This window comes from Haliotis cracherodii, unplaced genomic scaffold (genome assembly GCF_022045235.1).
Source record: "Haliotis cracherodii isolate W230 unplaced genomic scaffold, xgHalCrac1.p SCAF_15, whole genome shotgun sequence".
NCBI lineage: Eukaryota > Metazoa > Mollusca > Gastropoda > Lepetellida > Haliotidae > Haliotis > Haliotis cracherodii.
The window spans coordinates 8,107,587-8,120,093 of NW_027266270.1; the positions used below are offsets into that span (position 1 = coordinate 8,107,587).

A 12,507-nucleotide genomic window follows, 5' to 3' on the forward strand; every position below is an offset into this window, starting at 1 on the left:
CGTAATACTAAATCAAGCAGACAAAGTAGTGCAATCCAAACGAAAGCACGACAGAGGTTAGATGATCATAGGAGAAATTTACCAAACAAATTAACTATCAAAACTAATGATAATTAGACAAACTATCGCCAATAGTATCGATTGTTTCAAGTTGCAATCGATAGTGTACTATCGTGAGACAAGCAATCGCAATCAATCGATAAATTGATGTATCGTTACACCACTAGTGTGAACTCTCCACTGGATGAAAGTGGAAAAGTTTCCAAGTATTGAGCAGCTTATACTGCACCCAAATGGTAATGCTTTGTCGACATAATATCTATGTAAGAATTTTATTCCTAGTAAGTGAAAATCATGAGGATGCACCATGCATAACCTGAAAGCGCTTTTGATGTCGGCCTTTGCTAAGTATGCCCCCGGGCCAAGCTGCTGAATCATCAAAATTGCATCAATGGATGAGTAGGTTACAGAACAAAAGGCTGGGGCTGATGAAATCATTTACCGACATACCATCTGGATACGATAAGTTGTGGATGATGCGGTACCCGTCTTCTTCTTTCTTTGGAACAATCCCAATAGGAGGGATCCTCAGGTTTGGTAAAGGTGGGTTATGATATGGACCGGCCATTCGGCCTAATTGTACTTCATTGGAAAGTTTCCCCAAGTATGATTTGTTCCATATTGGGATCTTGAGCTGATTTAAGGCTATTACAAACTAAACTGGCCTCTCTGGGGCCTAAGTAATGTAAATGAAATCCTTCGGTGAAACCGCAACGAAGAACACCGGCATCACTTAACAATGGGTAGCACTCCAGGAATGCTAATAGCTTATCTACTTTGGTAGGTGTGTGGCCCAATGCTATCACGTTTTGGGAGGTTTCTGTTGCGAAACTGAAATGTATTAACATCTGGGGTTTGTTGATTTCCTGTGACTGATTGGTTTAATCGGCACTAAGGGAATGGGTGGCTCCCACCACACTGATAACAAACATGAGGAAAACGGCAATGTTGCCTGCGACAAAATTTTCCAGGGTCATTGAAATCCCAGCAAAAAACAACTATTAAAGTGTTTGCAGTTGGAGATTGTGAAGGCTGCTTGAAAGTGGTGAAACTGTGGCTCACAGGTTGAGGAGTGACATTCATGTATAGCATCCACAATTCCGCGTTGATTGTGCCCCATGCCTTGTCTGTGGATCTACATGTACTCATGCGCAACCTAAACTGCTTATCATAATTTTGCCAACCCTGGCCCCTGCTGGAGGCCAATCTAATTGTGTGCAAATATTTAAGCATTCGCTGGTGGCTTTCTAGAATTTCTCCAGGTAAATGGTGACAAATATGATAAAGGCTGTTGTCCACTCTTCCACTTACTGTATGTCCTTCGACTGGCGTAACATTTCCAATTGACCCATTGAGTTTACTCTGATAGTGCTATCCATACTTTGCTCCTTATCCAATCCCTTAATGAGGGTAGCCAGATCTACATTTTCCCCATTGTGTATTTTATCCCTAATTGGTTGGGGGATGAAAGAACCAACATTGTCAGTTGACAAAGGAACCATTTTGTCACCACTGCATGCAATATTAGCATTAGGCATGTTAAGCGTATCGTTGTCAATGGCAACAGATGCGAGGACGCGTGTGTTGTGATTTACCGACTGTACTAGTGGGATAGTTGGAGTATCTTAGCCCATCACTACATGAGACCGTGCATCATTATTGAAAACATGAGGTAATACATCGCCTGATCCATTCTTCTCGTCGACGGGCTGCGATGACCGGGGGACGGTAGTTGACGCCATGGTGTCTGCATCGCCGGGCTGAGAACTTCGATTCGTTGATTTGTTGACTCGAGCCAATTTCCGCGACGATCTCCAGTCGCTGGGTGCTTGGATCATCCGCTTCCTCGATGTCCGACCTGACATCGTTCTTCTCACCAAACGTACGGACAAGAAATTTATACTAAGACGATAAATGATATGTTGCCTATGAAATTCGCGTTTGGCTGCTTGCTGGTGTACGCAGAAAGAGGCTTGATGCAGTCACGTGCTTCACGTGATCGGTTTACGATTACCAACACACTGGTGTAAGGTAGGCAAATCAACTGAACTGTGGTAGGGTGCCTAACCTCCCACTTGAACAAATTTGTTTCATACTTGCAGAGACCATATAAAATTATTATTATATGGTCTCTGATACTGGCTTTCACAAATTAGATTAAGTCTTTCAATACCGGGGTGAGTAATAACTTCTGATTTATTTAAAATGAATTCCAAGCACTTTCAGCATCTTGTGGTGGCTCAACCTGTTGGACGGCGAATACAACTCCACCCTCAAAGTTCATATGATCCTCTCTCCACTCGTTACTCGAGAGAGTAATGTGCTTTCGAAGCCAACCACTTTCCAATGAACTATTGCTGACTTCTTGAACAGAGCGTGTGCCACTGTATGGGATACCAAGACCATGATTAACTCCATGCAGACGCCAATCTATGTATGTTGAAATAGCAAATTCACGGCACATATGTTCATATGCCCGCTGATTGTATTGATTATTTGATGGATTCCATCTTGTGGTAATGGTTGACTTATATCTGCAAGGATACGTCTAATCTGATAGTATATATGAAAAGATCATCTCTGTGCCTTAGATTTCGGTATAGTCTGTATAGGTATTAGAAAACCAAGATGCATTCGCGCATTTACTCTAAAGATCATGTTTCCCGTTCAAGTAATTAGTGTTTACAGGAGTTCAATACACAATCTCACTTTTGTATCTATTTGGGTCTGAAAGTGCCAGTATAATATAATAAGGATTTGTAAAGCGATTCAACATATTGTTGATGTGAAATTCGTCATTATCAATAAATAGGACAAACTGAATAGGTTATTACAGACAGGTGTTCAAAAGTCCCAATGGCCATGGATACTCGTTTTGTGTTTTATGTCATGTTCATGTCGTCATTTATGTCAATTAGGCAGGCACATTCTTGGTATCAATAATCGTGTATATGCTCAAACAGGGTTTTTTTCACATTGTCAATTCAAATTGAAGGAACATTATCACAGCCCCAAACGCGAACGTTCACTTCTGTCTCCCAAGTATGTACACACATTCTGGTTCCACTAGACGGTTACTGTAAAATAACTTGGTTGATCAGGGTTGTGTTATGTACTCCAAGTTGTGGGGAAAAATGATGAAACATAGGGCTGACATAATGAGCGCTTGCTGATCCTTTGTTTCTCGTTGTACTATAATGACTATGATTCACTGATTGTGGCCAAATGGTAACAGCAGCCTCTGTCCCGCTCAGAGACAAACATAATCACATGGAGGTCAGGAAGTTATGTAACCGTCAAGGCAATGAGAGACGTGTGGTGGAAGGAATAGCCTTGCTGTGGACTTACTGACCCCATGATCAGTCTGACCAGAAAAATTGAAGCGCAATTTTATCTCATTTTGCTGTTAAAATTATGTTTAAATATGTTTGTCCTATGAAGTAGGACGACTGCGTCACTATAATTTACAAGCTTCAGATAATCGGGCCACAATAGATAGATATCATGTGTTAACAATGTTCATAACTGAGGACCTGACAAAGTATTGCCACGGACTCATGAGAAAACTACTAAAATACGTCAAGGCAAAGGACATACATTCATTCTGGACTCTAGATGGTAGAGTGTTTGTTACAAAAGTGCACAATAGCAGCCGGTTTAAGATCGAAAACGAAAAAGACATTGAAAACCTGATCAGCAAGTAAATACCTTACTTGATCAGGCAGTGTCCAACAGTTACAACAGAGACTCAGAAATGACATTCCCATGACTTCTATATACACGCACATATGCTGTTTATTTGTATGCATATGTATCTCGTCAACTTTGTCTTATGGAAACTCGTGGTCTTTGCACAGATCTCTCAATTTATCATACAATGGGTAGGTTTCTCGGCAGAATAAGGCCAACGGATAAAAACGATATCCGTTAGGGTCATATGCGGATAGAGATGCAAATATCAAAGGTCAAGTAGGACTACTTTTTATAAACAAACATGGCGTCGCCCTCGTCATTCGGCGATCGAGTCAGAATTAACCATCGTGAATCTGGATAAACTACAGGGATAATTTCTATCATTATCAAACGAACAGTCTAATATACTGAAAATCAGTGTCTAACTTTGACGTAGCTAAGGCACGTTTTGGCAACTTTGGAGATATAAATTTCGAAACAATTTAGCGAGGGCACGAGGCCTAGCCAAGCGGGATCAGTAGCCATATCTGTGCTTGTAGACCTCTGTGGCTTGAAACCTTCTCCACAATATCAAAATGGTTGGATTCGGCCGAAATATGTTTGAACTGTTACCTTGTTTCGTTTTGTCGCTGTGTGTACATCTGACTACACTTCTTAACGTTACGAAAGGACAAACCGACTGTCAACAACGTCTGACCGTGGCCGTGACGCCTCATAGACTAGAGTTAGAGTAGCTTCCATTTGACAAAGGGCAGTTACTCTAGCGGACAGACCGATGGATTGCCACGAAAGGCAATTAAAAACAGTTGTTGTTTTGCGTATAAGTTGCTTCGCCGCTGTATAAGAAACAGATTTCAGTTGGAACTATATTGGCTACTGTCACTGTCCGACTGACACATCACTTACCCTGTGACGTAATAAATATTAATGCGCGCATTCCAGGAAAACTCGCAGTGTTTCGGTAATGTTTGTGAGAGAGGGAAAGCGATTTTAAAGCACAGAATTAGAGAATGACATTATATGATAAAGAGGTTATCACGCTTGTGAGTTTGGGGATGGTAAATATCCTGTATTAGGAATAAACACTATGTATTTAGCTCGCCAAATTTCGCTAAATACAATGTTTATTCCTAATGCAGGATATTTACCATCCCCAAACACACTCGAGTGATAACCTCCATGTATGAATGCATATATCTTCGCATTATAAATATATGTCTCACTGTACAAAGTATCCACTGCACACAGCATTGTGTCTCAAAATGTGTGAACATATGTTTGTTTACTTGTTAACTACTTGTACACACCTTCGTTACTCATGGGGTTTTATATTCAACCAACTGCCCCTATTATCTCACGCATCTCATTTAGGAAACACTTGCTGTACCTGCGCTTACCACAAACTTCACTGTTTTCTGCAATGTAGCGAAACCATCGACTCAGTAAACCTATCGCCGCTCTTAGTTCTTGTCTCCGATGTTTCCAAACTCAAATCATGACCGATATAATGATATACAGAGCTTCGATAGGTTTGTTTCATAGCAAAAGCAGTCCTAATTACCTTAAAAGCAGGAAAACGTATAAAGGTCCTCCATGTGTTTTCCTTATTAATAGTCTCCAAAGTCCCCAAGAACAGATGCTAATATCCATTAATTGTTCAGTATTGTATCTGAATTTATGTATATTTCAAGCAGCGTGTAAACCAACAAACGTGGTTGTAATCTTAGTATTGCTACTCATAGTGTCTGGAGACGTCGAACTAAATCCCGGTCCAGTTCATTCTAGCACATGATCTTACAATATTTCATCTAAACATCAGAAGCCTGAGACACAAATTTAACAAAATCGCTGAAGATATTTCCGAATTTGAATTCCTTTGTTTCACTGAAACACATTTAGATGCATCTGTAAAATCATCGGATCTACTAATAGATAGTTATTGTTCCCAAGTTAGAAGGGATAGAGATTGTTTTGGGGGTGGCCTTGCGGTCTATTTTCGTGATTCATTGAGTCTTAAACATAGAATAGATTTAGATTACACAATTATGAAATAATGTGGTTCCAAATATATCTGCCTCAAAAGAGTTTGTTATTGTGTGTTAGTTATCTTATAGTAAAGGTGTACGTAATCTCATTAAACAGCCCACGCGTATTACACAAACCTCGGCTATTCTGATTGACCCTATTGTTATAAGCCAGGACAGCGAAACTGTAGAAACCGGCGTTTTAAACTTTAGCATAGATAGAAGAAAAAAGAAGTAGAAAAATTGTTTATTTTTGTCTCACCCATGGTCACAAAAATACATTACACCACAAGATAAAACATGGACACCCATTCAGGGTTATGAGAGACATTTAACATATAAACAAATTATAAATTAAATCACATATTTAAAAACATAAATATTGGGTCACACGAACAACCTGCACTTACAATATCAAATATTACCCACGATCTAAATATAACCTACAATACAATGCTTAAGACGACCCGCAGTGTAATATTCAGACACAGACCGCTGGAAACAGTGCTGTGTACAAGTAATAAATTAATATTATATTATTATGATATATTTACATCCATACGTCGTCGAAACATCAGGGACACTGTTGCAGCTAGGCAATGTTGTATCTCATCGTTTTGTATAAGGTAAACAAACTGATTATTTTTGGCTAAACTGAGAAAATTATTGTCGGTGGTGTGAGCATCCATCAGTAAGTTACAACGGATATCTGAGTATAGTCTGCAGTTCATTAGGAAATGAAATTCGTCTTCTACGATATTTTGATTACAATAGTTACATGTTCTTTCCTCTAGAGGAACTGGTGGTCGACTAAATCTTCCTAATTCAATTTGAAGAGGTAGAGTGCCACATCTAAATTTAGCAAGATTACTTCTATGTTGTCTGCAGTATATTTGGGATATCGATGCCTAACTTAACAAAGACTGATTGAACGTTATTTATCCAGGATTAACATCTTCTTTTGCACCACATAGCGATTTTATGAACTATTCTGTCTTGTTCAACGATCGACAACTTCTTACATAGATATCAGTGAACACAAGGTTTTTTTTGTCACTCTATCCAATTGTACCAACTTAAACAAGTCTTATGTAAGAGGTGTTTTACTTTACAGGTAAGGTGATTATCAACGCCTAAACCAGTTAATTGTATCTACAGTTCGGTCAGCGAAGCTTGTGACGCCCTAACATTAGCAGTGGGTCATTATGTATAAGAGTGCGTACCCTCCAAACAAGTAATAATAAGGCCGAGGGATCAACCCCGGTTTAACAGCGAAATTCGACGAGCAATCCGTATCAGACAAAGACTCAGAAATAAAGCAAAATTATCCTGTAAACCAAGTGACTTTCTAAGGTACAAAAAGCAAAACTATCTCCGAAAACAAGCAAAAGAGGACTTTTATTGTAACTTAGATGGGTTTTATCAACTGTATCCAAAGAAAATAACTCCAACTATTGGAAACTACTTAGATTTATTCTAAAGGATTCTGGTACCACAACAACTATACCTCCTTTGGTCACTGATGTCTCAAGTATGCCAACCGCGTTTTCAGATTCCGAAAAGTCTGAAGCATTAAATACATATGTCAGTTCAGTCACAAATATCGATAGTTGTAACCATGTCTTACCTGATACTTATAACAAATGCGATGCTGAACTCCAAAGATTTTCATGTTGAACATAACGAATTAATCGTTTTGATAAAGTCACTTCCAGTAAACAAGGCTAGTGGTCGAGATAACATTAATTATCGCTTACTGAAACATATTGACCACTCAAAAGCCACGCCATTGTATTTATTGTTCAATTTGTCTTTGCTTAAGCACGAATTTCCACACCAGTGGAAATTGGCACATGTCATTCCTATATATAAGAAAGGGGATAAATCTTTACCTTCCAACTATAGACCTGTATGGCTACTATCATGTATAAGTAAGATTTTTGAGCGAATCGTTTTCAAGAGATTGTATAATCATCTTATTGATCATAACTTGCTGTGTAAATACCAATCTGGATTTGTACCAGGACACTCAACTACTTTTCAACAACTAGAGATATATCATCAAATATGTAAGTCTTTAGATCAGCAAGAATATTTTTGCATGGTTTTCTGTGACATTTCTAAAGCATTTGACCGAGTGTGGCATAAGGGTTTATTACACAAGTTAAGACAATATAGTATTAGTGATAACCAGCTTAAATGGTTCCGGAGCTCTCTCACAAACAGACGCCAAAAATTAAATGTTAACGGTTGTCTCTCCAGTGACCAAATCTTGGCCCACTATTATTTTTGATTTATATTAATGATATATGTTATGAAATGAGTTATTTGACACGTTTGTTCGCAGGTGATACTAGCATTGGTATCTCCTCTCCAGATATTAAGCCTATTGAAAACTCCATAAATAAAGATCTATGCAAACTGCATAACTGGGCACAAAAGTGTTTAGTACAGTTCAATCCCAACAAAACCAAGTACATATTATTCGCGCATTAAAAAACATCAATAGTCTTTAATAACACATTATAGAAAGAGTATTCTGCCACAAGCACCTTGGTTTTACATTATTACAAGACACAAAATGGAACGACCATATCAATAATATTCTTTCATGTGCATCAAAAATGGTTTCCTCGATGAGAACACTTAAATATCGGCTAAGCAGATCAAACTTGGCTAGAATATATCTAGTTTTTATCAGACCGACTTTAGGATATGCCTCAGTTGTCTGGGACAGTTGCTCGTCGTATAATTCTAATAAACTAGAACTACTACAATTGAGGCAGCTAGAATAGTAACAGGATTAACTGAATTTTCCTCCCGTCAAAGCCTGTATCACAAAACTGGATGGCAGCCTTTAGCGTATAGAAGAAACGTCAACAAACTTGTAACTATGTATAAAATAATAAATAAGCAATGTCCTTCATATGTAACTGATCTTATACCACCAGCTGTGTCACAGAACGTCAGTTATAATCTCAGAAACCGCCATGATTTTGTAGTTCCATTTGCACGGACAACTACATTTAAAAGGTCTTATATTATAGATACATTAGGCCAATGGAATAATCTATCATCACGAATCAGGGATAGTCCGTCAATATCTTATTTTAAAGCTGTCGCATCTGAGCAGCCTACATCGCCACCTATGCACTATAATTGCGGTAAGAGATCTACAAACATATCTCGCACACTAGATTGAGACACAATTGTAGCACAATAAATTCCGACCTGTTTCGTGTTAATTTATCTGATACTATTTCCTGTAAATGCGGAGCTCCTTGTGAAAATGCATTCCATTTCTTCTTCGAATGTACCTTATATGATGATTTTAGGGAGACATTACTGACAGCTATCGATAATCTTGGAGGACAAAAAACTCTACATAGTATTCTTTTTGGTGATCCAAACTTAGATGTTTTCCTGAATACAAAAATATTCTTGTCTGTACACAAATTTATAGAAACGAGTAACAGATTCAGTAGCTAGCATATTATTGTTTCCAAACTGTTAATCATTAATAGTGTTAAATCTATATACAACACTTTAATGTCTAACATTAAGATATGTAGGAGATGCGCACTGTATTCACTTTCCAGCACATTGTACATATCCTTCATATGAGCACTGTATATATAATGCGCACTATGTTTCCACAATGTGAAGCTTCAACTGTAAATTGTTCATTTTCACTATGCAATATTATGTATAACTGTATATAGGGAGAGGGCGGTAATAAGTGCTGCACATGTGCCCAATCCCTTTGTCTTTTTGGACAATAAAATATGTTTAAAAATAACAATGAAGACCATACACAAGGAGACAGTCCTTGGTTAAAGAAGAACACCCGCTGTCCCTGTAAAGACCTTGACGTGCAACTGGTGTGCAGATGTTTCTACAACTACATATTCGTATAACGCGCATGTAAGAAACAAAATCATATCTGGAAGATTATTTCGGTATGAACTGCATGTCACTATGATACATGTCAACTAATGAAAAATCGTCAAATTATATGTGCGCATTAAGTTAAACCTAAGCAATTTGAAATAATACCACAGATATTATTTAGGTTTTAAGTCTATGTTGTAGTTATAAATGTAGGACACTGAAATAGAAATAATCAGTCAGGCGTTGTGAAGGGTAAAATAATTTGGAACGAGAGGTATTTTACTAGATTTTGTTTCCAAGATAATTAATATGATACATCACAGATATTGTCATAAGGACAAAAAAAACATTTTAGCCAAATATAGGAAGAACAATCCATGTCAGCGTCTGTGCTATCGATGTTGTTACACTGGATTTGTATCACAGCATGAACTCAACAGATCATTATTATATCCCAGTGTTTTTTTAGAATTATTCAATCTCTTGTTTCTTTTAAAAACTTACAAGGTTCTTGTAAACTCACACACAAGAAAAACACATACACGCGCACACATACACACAAAACTTGGAACATAGCACAGCACCATTGGTAGATCCCGATTTTAATTTTACTATATCCATATACTAAGTGAGCACAGGTCGTTCACCCGAAATTCCCATAGAAGACTACAATCACATTGCAGAGAAGTGTTAGTTTGCTAAAGTTTGATATAATTCTTTTTATTCTGATGCATATTCGTATCAGACAGACATGTATTTTATCCGTAGAAAGGCGGTCAAGCCTACCGTAGAATTCACAGTTACAATTAATTTATAAACTACCTCAGAACAAAATGAAATGTTTCATCCTTTATCATTTCAAAATTGAGTAGCCCCCTATTTTTAAAATAGTTAAATAAATTAAAATTGTCCAATAATTGAATTGTCTTAATTATAATTTCTTAAATTGAGACAATGTTATCACAAGGCCCTTCTGATTACTGGGATAGATTACAGCCTCGGATGAAACACACCATGACCGGTATTTTCAAAATTGTATTTCTTAGTTTGTATGGCCTCAAAGCAGTGGCGTGGGGGAAATTCGAAGCCCGTAATAAAAGAACAGGATGTATCAATAATATGTGTCGTGGAGTCAGATATGGATCTATGGCAACGTGTTATTGTATTATCGTATGGTATTATAAGGTATTTTTCTTTTCATGTCGAAACCAGAATGATTTTGTTGCTATATTAGTATCAAAATAATGTAGATATTAGTATCAAAAATAATTTAAATGTAATGAAGACTTATTTAATCACAAATCTCTTGGTGTTTATAAATATAAGATAACTAACATATGAAATGCTAAATGTGTCATATATACATTAAAGAATGTCACCAATTGTAAAATCATGATTAAAGTATGCATCAGTTCTAAATATTTGAAATAATATACATTCGAGCATAAAATGGGTCTCCACATGGACAAGACCGACCGGGGAAGATTTGCCATTAGTATTGCCGTACCTTATTTCACAATTGCAAGTTGTCTGTTAAGATACTTAAATTATATGAACTATGTGATCGCCTATGATACTGTGTTATAGACTACATGAACACACAACAAATGTTAAGTAATTATATGAAGGTGATTTCATAAACATAATTTCATCCCAAGCTTATTCTGTTCAGTTTGTTTAATTCCAACGGAAATGTTCATGCATCAATGTTTTATGAAGTTATGTACAAACGTAGATTGTACCCTTGGTAAATGCATATAGCTGTATCTTTTCCGTATTTTCGAACAGACAAAACGATTACTTGTTACACTGATGCAGATGACATCTTTACTACCTTTGCGTTACGAAAGAAACTGAGCATATTCTATCCCAGTAGATGGAGAAGAGGATAATCCCATTGTTTTTTGTTCAATTAAGAGAACTGTTACATGAGAATCATTTCCCAGACATTCTCCTTCACAACAAACCAAACACGAATTTAAATATCATATTTACTAAATAATGCAGCCATTGTATATGATAAATACGTCAATTAGAAGTGAGGCGCTCTAACAGAACAGAACTTTGGTTAATGAAGACATGAGTTGATGAGTCACATAGTGTATTTTGATACCTTTGCCATGAAGGCTCATATGACCCCAACCCCTGTCCGAAAAACACGAAAACGTACGGCACAAGTCAAAACAGAGAATTTCATCGGACATAACTTCATTTGCTACTTCTGTGGTAGTCACCAATCAACCCATTTTTACTTCCAAAAATAGCTTTAACCCTTTTAAAGTGTTTGAGAAATTCAAAAGTATGGGTATTATCTGACAAAGCAAGACGCACAAATGGGGCATGTTTCGGCCAATGATTAGAGTATTCTTGCAAGTCTTGCAACAGGAGTTATTTCGGCGTCATGCTATTTCAAAACCCAAAATTCATAGTGATATTCATGAAAAGAAAAATTGAAATAATACAAATATAAATTCCTTCCAGGTGAAGGCTATCACTTGAAATCAAAATAACAAAGCAGATTTTAGTCAAAGACTGGGGTAGAAGTTCATCTCTGTCACCATTCTATGGTATTTCTGGAAAGTAAAGTTAACTTACAAAGTTGTAATACACGTGAAAGGCTTAATGTTGCTAATTAAGTGCAAAGAAATAAACTCTCACTGACTGCTCAATAACTTCATGTAATATTAGTAATATTCAAATAAGTGTTCTTGTTCTTGGTGTGTGTGACGTGGTTCCATATATATAAGCAACCAATGCATTATGATCAGGGTCCATTGGTATCCCTTCAGCAAGTGCGAAGCAGGTCCTAACACATCTGTTTTGTCATGTATCACGCGCT

General features: G+C 37.2%; 1 protein-coding gene and 1 pseudogene across 1 annotated transcript in view; both read right to left on the reverse strand.

The window, feature by feature from the left end:
- The window catches only part of LOC139462226 (sushi, von Willebrand factor type A, EGF and pentraxin domain-containing protein 1-like), a 104,845-nt gene that overhangs the window by 79,767 nt on the left and 12,571 nt on the right, over window positions 1-12,507 (reverse strand). The gene's annotated exons all lie outside the window — the stretch shown is intronic.
- On the reverse strand, window positions 902-1,802 carry LOC139462586 (uncharacterized; annotated as a pseudogene).